Here is an 8713-nt window from a genome sequence, read left to right as displayed (position 1 = left end):
CACAGACTGGCCACTCGCACCCATACAAATCAAAGGATCGCATGGCAAGATTCCCAACTCACTCAGATTGAGGTCAATGTTACCTATGGTCATTCTAGTGAAGTGAAGTCTCTGTCATGAATGGTGTTATATAACGAGACGTTAACATTTCGTGGTCAGGTCTTATACCAGAACTCTTTGTATAATACGCCCCCGCTCGCATGTCCCAACACGAATGATCAGGATCGATCATTTCTCTTTGATCGGAGCTAACGATGAGTCGAGTTGCTATGAGATAGCACTACACGATCGTTTACCTCTATGCGGGAGCTAGACGATGTGTGAAATACTATGTGATGGCATTAGACGATCATTTACCGTTTCACGCGCTAAACAATCAAGGATTTACTTAACGATTTGGCAAAATGCTAGACGATGGTTGTCATTGCTAAACGATAAGATTAGCGAGATGTTGAACATGTGCAAGGGATGTCGTTCGACCAATTCTCTGTGTGGTCTTGTTCGGTTCAGCTTTGAATGGTTATTGGCTAGTCCGGTTCAGACGATTCGGGTTCGGTTCAAGCTACTTGAGTTCGTTTGGAGCGGTTCGAGCGGTCTGGAAGCTGTTTTGTAATAATTAGGTTTTGTTTCTTGTTTTTGCCAACTAAAACCATATCAGTTTGTGTTTAATTATTTTATACATTTGATGTATGTTATAATTAAATAAATCTTGTATGTGCATTTAGTATGCCATTTAGATTTAAAATCCACCATAGGAAGCATGTAACATGCATTGAAAGTATGTTATGAATTTTAAATATATAATATGCATGTTAGGGTTTCTTGTATTTAATATAAATGTTATATAAATTTGAATGTCTCGTGTATGTTGTGGATGTTTAAACATGTCTAAAGTTTTATAAGTTGTTATAAAATTGGATAGACATTTAAAATCCATAAACAACAGCTGCATGCTCACGTAGGTTGACCACCTGTTTTAATTGTTAAAAACTTATAAAATCTAGGTTACAAACCCAATCGGTATATAATCCTGTCTTAAGGCTGGGTACTTTAAGTTGACAATTTATGGAACACCTCCTACCTGGGGATTATGGCCGAATTATTGAACGTTGGTAACTGGTTTTATGAGCATACGTGAGTGATGTGAAGTAATAAAATGGTTTATCACCTAGACATCATAGGCTAAAATCCAATTATAAGAGTTAGACTTGGATAAACCACATAGACTTAGGGTTGTTTTATTAGCCGAAAAGAACCTAAGTCATAAATATACCCAAATAGAACACTTCAGTGGAAGTTTAATAACTTCTATATGAATTATAGTTATTAAAAAACTTCAGTGGGAGATTAATAACAATATACGATACGTTATTTTTAGCTCTCACATCTCTAAGAGTTCACAATCCAGATTTAAGCGGTACTTCGTGTCACCCTGAGAGTGACCTCCCTATGGAGAGTATTTTTAGCTTAAATTTAGATTTCTCGGTGAATAAGAGGAAGTTGTTCAAAATATAAGTCTATTATACGATAAATAGATTTCAACTGACACGTTCTCCATATAGTTTACATCATGAGATATCATATGACACTTCGTGTCACCCTGGGAGTTGACCCTCTACGGAAAGTGTTTTGTATATGAGTCAATACTCAAGGTAAACGGAGGAAGTAGTTGTATAGTAGTTGGTAAAGGATATATGTCAATATATCCGTGCGGTCATCCTCCATTAGTTCTGAACGTGAGATTCCTATGTCGCGTGTTGGTTAGCTTTTAAGCGCGCCCTTTGCTAGTCGTTTAGCGATGGCTCTCCCCACAAGAGGGTTATAACATAGGGTATTCAAACAACCAGCTTCAGTAAAATGAATAGAGTCTATATTTCGTTTGGATGTTTGTCTTCTATTTCGGAGGCAATTCAAACGCGTCCTATAGGATCTGAAAATGGCGGTCACAGCTTACAAGACTTACTAAGTTGTTAGTAAGATCTTGACCGAAAACGATAACTAAAGCGACTATAGGAATATAAGAGTTTTATTCCGGATTACAATAGGAATAAAAGTTCATTCTGTGGATAGCGTTTCGATCAAAATTGTTTGTTTTTAGTGAAGGAGTATCTGACTGCCCCACGGTGAGCACATTTCTGAATCAATAAAATATCGTTGCAAATAAATATGGTTATGGTGTACATTATTACTTTTTTGTTAAAAATTGACTTCTGGATTTAGTTAATTTGCTAATTAGAATTGTTTTGAATTTTATCAGCATATGTCGAATTATAGAATACTCGCTTCCGATGTACATAACAGTAAAATCAAAATCAACAAGACAATATTATCGAGGGTTGATTATACCAAAAGAGTTTTAACAGGATTGTCCATCTATCTCCCAACTCATCTGAAATTATGAATTATGTAATGAGAATGCTAAATTTACCGAACAACAAAATAAATATGATTTACTTGTTATCGCAAGCATGTTTAGTGGAAAACGATAAAATTCTGAATTGATTCAGGTGTCGCTAATTCATGGTAAATTACTATCTCACAGGAAAAGAAGTTCCTGGAGATAGTTGGACAGAAGGTGAACATCTTTAAGGTATGGGACTAGGGAGATCTTTGTTCAGCCAAAGAGTGGAAGATATGAAGGTTATTTATAGGAGATAAGTACAGTTTATTTGAAAAATGTTATATTATATTCCATTCTATGAAAAGGAATCTAATTTTGGTCTCCTGTTTGCGCTAGAACAAAATTTATTTCGAAAATGGTGAAGTTTTTCATCAAAATTGAGAAATTAAACAGATTTGCTCTTGCGAAAATTAGAAAATAACTTATACATGTTTAAACAACAAAGGTCAAGCTGGTTTTGAACATAGAGATGTTTTAAAACTGTTGACTCATTAAGAAGAGGAAAGATTTCTGCCAAACTGCTATTTGGCACTAAGACTGGAATTCCACATAAAAATCTCCAACAGGATTGAGAGATTGGTATAAGAACGACCATTCTAAATAGGTTGGAAGATAGTGTCAATTTACACCATGTTCGTGAGTCTTATTCTGAGGGTAAAATGACATAAAGGATCTTTTCTATGGAAAAGTGTCTTAGAGCCAAGGGACACCCTAGAGTTGAGATTCATTAAAACCCTTTGTGGGCAATCTAAAGTTTAGAGGCAAAAGGAAACTTTGAATATGTTCCATCCAGTTTATGAGATGATTATTTAAGGTAATAGGGCATATTTACCTAAATGCACCAACATAAGTCTGAAATACTGTACTTGAAAACAGTGTTCAAGGATAGTATAGGTAGGGCTAAGGATTCAGAACCAAATTAGGGCGTCGTGATTCAGACCTACAATTTTGGGGATTCGTCTGATTTGGGAGCTGGAAACTCAGCTACACAAGATGGAATTCACTCCTTTCCCAATGTAGGGGTGAGTAGATAGATAGCTCCCTTAAGAGCTAATTTCGGGGCTTGAATGATGTGGCGTCACACACCTTTTCTTGGCCCGAGAGGTGTTCACACATAGTTGGACTATGTTGTATTGTTCATTAGAGGAATCAATGATACTTAAGAAGTGCGATGTAATTACAGGGGCAAAACGATAATTTAGCCCAGTTGTACTTACGAGCATCTGTGAAGGGTCATCGTACTCATGATTGGTTATATCCGATGGACACCGAAATATAAGAAGAGTTCAGCTTTTGGTCTTTAGTGGAATGCCTGACAGTTAACGGATGATGGATCTCGTGGCTAAAGAGTTTAGTCAGCTATTCATGGACCGTTAGAGCTTCGAGCCACAGGTCCATTAGATCCCATGGGTAGCTTGGATAAAGTCGAAAACCAGTATTTGGGTTAATTTGAAATGTTCAAATTGACAAGAGGAAGTTCGATTATATATGATATAATTGGATTAGTTAATTATATATGATATAATTGGCTAAATGTATGAGATACATTATTTTGGAGGAAATTAGATATAAATATGATTTATATCAAGTAGAGGAGAAAATACTATAGTAAATATGTGATATCAAACTATAGGATAAAAATATAATATGATTATATTTATTAATATTTTAGTTGGTTAATTATATGATAATTAACCCAAAAATCGTGTTTGGACGTGCGTTAGTGGGATTGAGTCGGTTATTGTAACCGATGAAATAAAAATGAAATTGTTTCGTTTTTGAATCGTCCATCGTAATCGTCCAAAAGAAATTGCGAGCACGCGTTGGTAGAAAAGTAAACGATCACTTATAGAATCGAGAGCCTATACGATAGTTGCCTCGCGTCTAAATGACCGTCCACCTCGTGCCTATCGATCGTACACTATTTCCTACACGATCACATAGCTTCTCTAAATAATCGTATAGTGTGCCGATTTTGCTAAACGACCGTATACCTTTTCCTAAACGATCGTCCAAAACCTACACGATCGTGTAGCTTCTCCTAAACAATAAGCATTTTGCTATGCGATAGCGTCTTTTTCCCTCCCACTTGCTTATCGCCTACACGATCCGTGTTTCCACCTTTCTCTACCAAATTCACCAAAGGCCATGCTTTGGGTTCTCACTCTGAGAATACTCGGGGCTCTTTTCTGGTGGTGTCGTCCCTGGGGCGTTCGTGTTCGTGCTACTGTTGTTGACGCTGTTATTGGGCGTTGGTAGATCGCGTGGAGGGTTCCGCTGCATTGAGTTCCAAAGTTTGAAGACTGTCTTCAACTGGTATGGCAACTGATTCCCTTGTTATATCTTGTTTTTTAGCATGTCGTTAATTAAGTTTTGTTTGCATAACTATATGTTTTGAATGTATAATGTTGTATTTCGGTCACTGTGAAATTAAAGCGATCCGAACGTGTTCATGGAACTTTTCGGTAAGAGATCCTTCAGAAAAGGCAAGGTGGAAGCATGAGAAGACATGCAAAGTAGAGGTTTTATGTTGGCCAGAGGAGAAGAAAACACTTCAAGGCAAAGGTGTCAAGGAGAGGCATTGGCAGCACAAGGGAGGGGCAACTGGACATGCAAGGATGATGGAGGTGTCAAGCTGAGGGCAAGTTTGGGAGCCTATAAATAGGGCAGCTTGGGGGGCTTAGTTTTCACAAATCACTTGAGCAATTTGAGAAAATTTGGTGTGAGAGTGTTTAAAGAGGAGTGGAGTAAGAGACTTTAAGCTGCCATTTGAGTTGAAGCTGTGAAGAGAGAGGAATCGGCATTGGAAAGTGGAGGGCCTAGACAGACGTATAGCACTGCGCAAACGCCCATCATCTGTCGCCCAGCCCTATCGTGCATCCTCGCTAGTGCACAGACACCCAATGCCAAGTGCGCTGACTCTCGTTAGCACATACGATCGCACGAATGAGCGCCCCAGTGCACACTTGTGTGCATCCAATCGCCTAACCTTGCGTGTGCAATCGCCAAACACACGCCCAATCCCATGTGACGCCCAGCGCTGCATCCTGCCCACCCTGTACGAAGCCTAACGCCCAACTACGAACGACAATGCCCACCTTGTAGCCACAACACTCATCAACCTGCATAATAACCTTCAAATGCTATATTTTGGGAAGTTAGGCTTATTTTGCATATTCTAAAGGGGGTAAGCTGGTTATTTTACTTTAAGTCTTTTTTTTTTACTAAAATGAAAATTTTGGACTAATTTGGGATTTCTTTGAAAAGAAGTAGAATTCAAGGAAATCCGAATCAGGAGTTGTTCTAGGAGAATTCCTAAGGAATAACAGGATGACTATGAGTGGTTTTATTATTTTTGTTTGTTTGAATTATATATATATATATGTGTGTGTGTGTGTGTTATTATATATATGTAAAGTTTGGAAATTGGCATGATCGAAAAATGTGTTTTTTGGATTTTATTGGTTGATGTAATTCGTGTTATTTTGCTTGTTATGATTTGCATTAGAAACTGGGGTTGTACCCTGGGAAATTGTTAGTGTTTCTATAGCACGTCTAATGGGATATGGTTGACATGTGCACATTCGACGAGCTATAAAGGTAATAGGATTGTTTCCACATCATGTCAGGGATATCTAGTTACCAGGCTGGAAGGATTGCATTCTAATGTGTGATGATTGATTGAGAGTGAAAATTGATTTCCCAAAAATGTTTTCCTAAAACAAAATTTGGTTTTATTTGAAGGGTGTCACTCACTGGGCTTTCTAGCTCACGTTTTCAATCTTCTATCCCCCCCCCCCCAAGTAGCGGAAAATGGAACGTTCTGAAAAATGCCACCCAAGGTTTGGAACTACTACTCTCTCACAGTACAAGACTCGGTTTGGGTTATCTTTGAAAGTCATTGGGATTGTTAAAGCTAATATTGTATAATAGTATGAACCTTTGTAACTGTTCGTAAAAATTAATTAAGTTTCTTGCATATTAGCTATTGGTGAATTGGTATGAAGTTGGGTAGTTGGTATCACAAGGGTGGTATCAGCTGTCTTCACATCTTTTTTCGGGTCTGCGAGACAAAGCTTGGAAGGGGGTGTGATATAAGTGTTGTCATCATTTGAAGACACTTATCCCACTAAATCCCACTTTGAGTTAGTGGAATTTTTAGTGTCAAATTCTCATCAAACTCAAAGTTACATGTTTTGCATGTAATGGTTTTTAAAAGGGAGTGTTTAATGAATTTTAAAAACTCTTGGTCATATTGGATTTTGTTGAGGTTATGTGATAATCTCATTGTAATTTTCTCTCAAAGACTTAGATTTTTCCTATCCAAATTAGTGTTGGGATTGATGCCCTAAATTTCATATGGTCTTATAGTTTGTAAACCTTGTATGAACAAATTTGTATGTGATTAATAATATTTGATATTTTTATTCACTTTTTCTATGAAATATGTGATATTTTAGTTGCATTAACCACAAACCATAAACTAATATCCAAGGTTATTGTTGTAACTTAAACATGTATGTGAAGACATACAGGTGGATCATGTTTAAGTGATAACCTAAGTGGTCTATGGTATATGGATAAGGCTGGGTACCTTATCCTAGTGACACTACGAATATGGCCTGCTTTGTAGATGGTACAAATGTTATAAAGTGCTATAAATGATCTGATTCTGATCATTCATGTATTAGACATGCGAGCGAGGATATTCTATACAAAGGAGTTTGTATAAGACCGGACCACGAAATGTTTAGTCTCATTATATAACGCCATTTAGAATAGAGACTCTCATTTCACTAGAATGACCATAAGTAACATGACTTTAATCCTGAGTGAGTTGTGAACTCCCGCTTATGAGAACGGTCCTTTGATTTGTATAGGTGAGAGTGGTTACATCGCCAACTCAACAAGCCTACCATTTTAGGGTTTCGTCTGATTGGGGAGTTGGAAAATCAGCTACATAAGATGGAATTCACTCATTCCCCGAAACAAAAGTAAGTAGATAAATTGCTCCCTTAAGGGCTGATTGCGGGTCTTGAACAATGTGGCGCCACACCCTCTTTTGGCTTGAGAGAGGTTTAGTCATAGTAGGACTATGATCTATTGTTCATTAGAAGGATCAGTAGTACTTAAGGAGTTAGAGGTAACTACAGGGGCAAAACGATAATTTGACCCAGCTATACTTACGAGCAATTTGTGAAGGGTCATTGTATTGTTGATTGGTTATATCCAATAGACACGAAAATATATTTGTAGTGCGAATAGTGCAGCTGTCAGTCTTTAGTAGAATGTCTGACAGTTAACGGATGGTGGATAATGTAATTAAAGAGTTTAATTAATTATTCACGTAACGTTAGAACTTCAAGCTACAAGTCCATAAGGTCCCCTTGGTAGCTCAAAGGATTTAGTTGAGAATCAGTTTTTGGGTTAATTTGAATTGTTCAAATTAATAAGAGGGAATTTAATTATATATGATATAATTAAATTGATTCGATTATATATGATTTGACATAATGTATCTGATACATTATAGTTTAATTGGAGGAATAAATATTTGCATGTGATTCCAATATATTTTCTATGAATGGAGATTCATAGTTGTTAAATTCAATATAAATATGATTTATATTAAATGCCATAAAATAGAGAAAAAGAACTATCATTTATATTGTTTATGATGCAATATTAAAACTATAGGTTATAAATATAATATGATAAGTTAGTCATCATATTTATTTATATTATTAATTATTTGGATAATTATTCCTTTTTTCTCTCTGACCACCTTAGTGAGAGGTTAATTGGTTTTCTTTTAGCAAAATGGAATAAATAAAAATATGATTTTTTTTCCCAAAAACAAGTTACATGATTAGTGATTGAATATATATTAGATTGAGAGCCTATGCAATAGAGCTTTAGAACTACACGATTGAAGCAAAAGCTATACAGTATTCCTTCTTCTTCAATCGTCTTCTTCCTCCAGTCTCATAAACTCCCTCCTAACCAAAATAGTCAGAACCCACCACTCTTGGGTTCTCACCCTGAGAATACTAAGGATACCAAGTGGTAGTGTCTTCACCTTTGGTTTGAGTTTGGTTGTTGTTCGAGGAGTTCGTGATTGTTTGAGTAGTTCGTGACAGTTCGAGGGTTGTACAAGAAGAATTGTTCTTTAAATGTATAATTACTTGAACCCTTTAGTTGTTCAAAAGCATGTTGTAATTTTTATTAAGATGCATAGTCTGTATGTTATACTCTAAAAGTTTGTTTTCAATCGAAATGGAATTTGGACGATCCGCTTCCGCTCATGGATCT

The sequence above is a fragment of the Benincasa hispida genome, chromosome 12, assembly GCF_009727055.1.
Source record: "Benincasa hispida cultivar B227 chromosome 12, ASM972705v1, whole genome shotgun sequence".
In the NCBI taxonomy this organism is placed as follows: domain Eukaryota; kingdom Viridiplantae; phylum Streptophyta; class Magnoliopsida; order Cucurbitales; family Cucurbitaceae; genus Benincasa; species Benincasa hispida.
Note: the sequence above shows the minus strand (reverse complement) of the source record.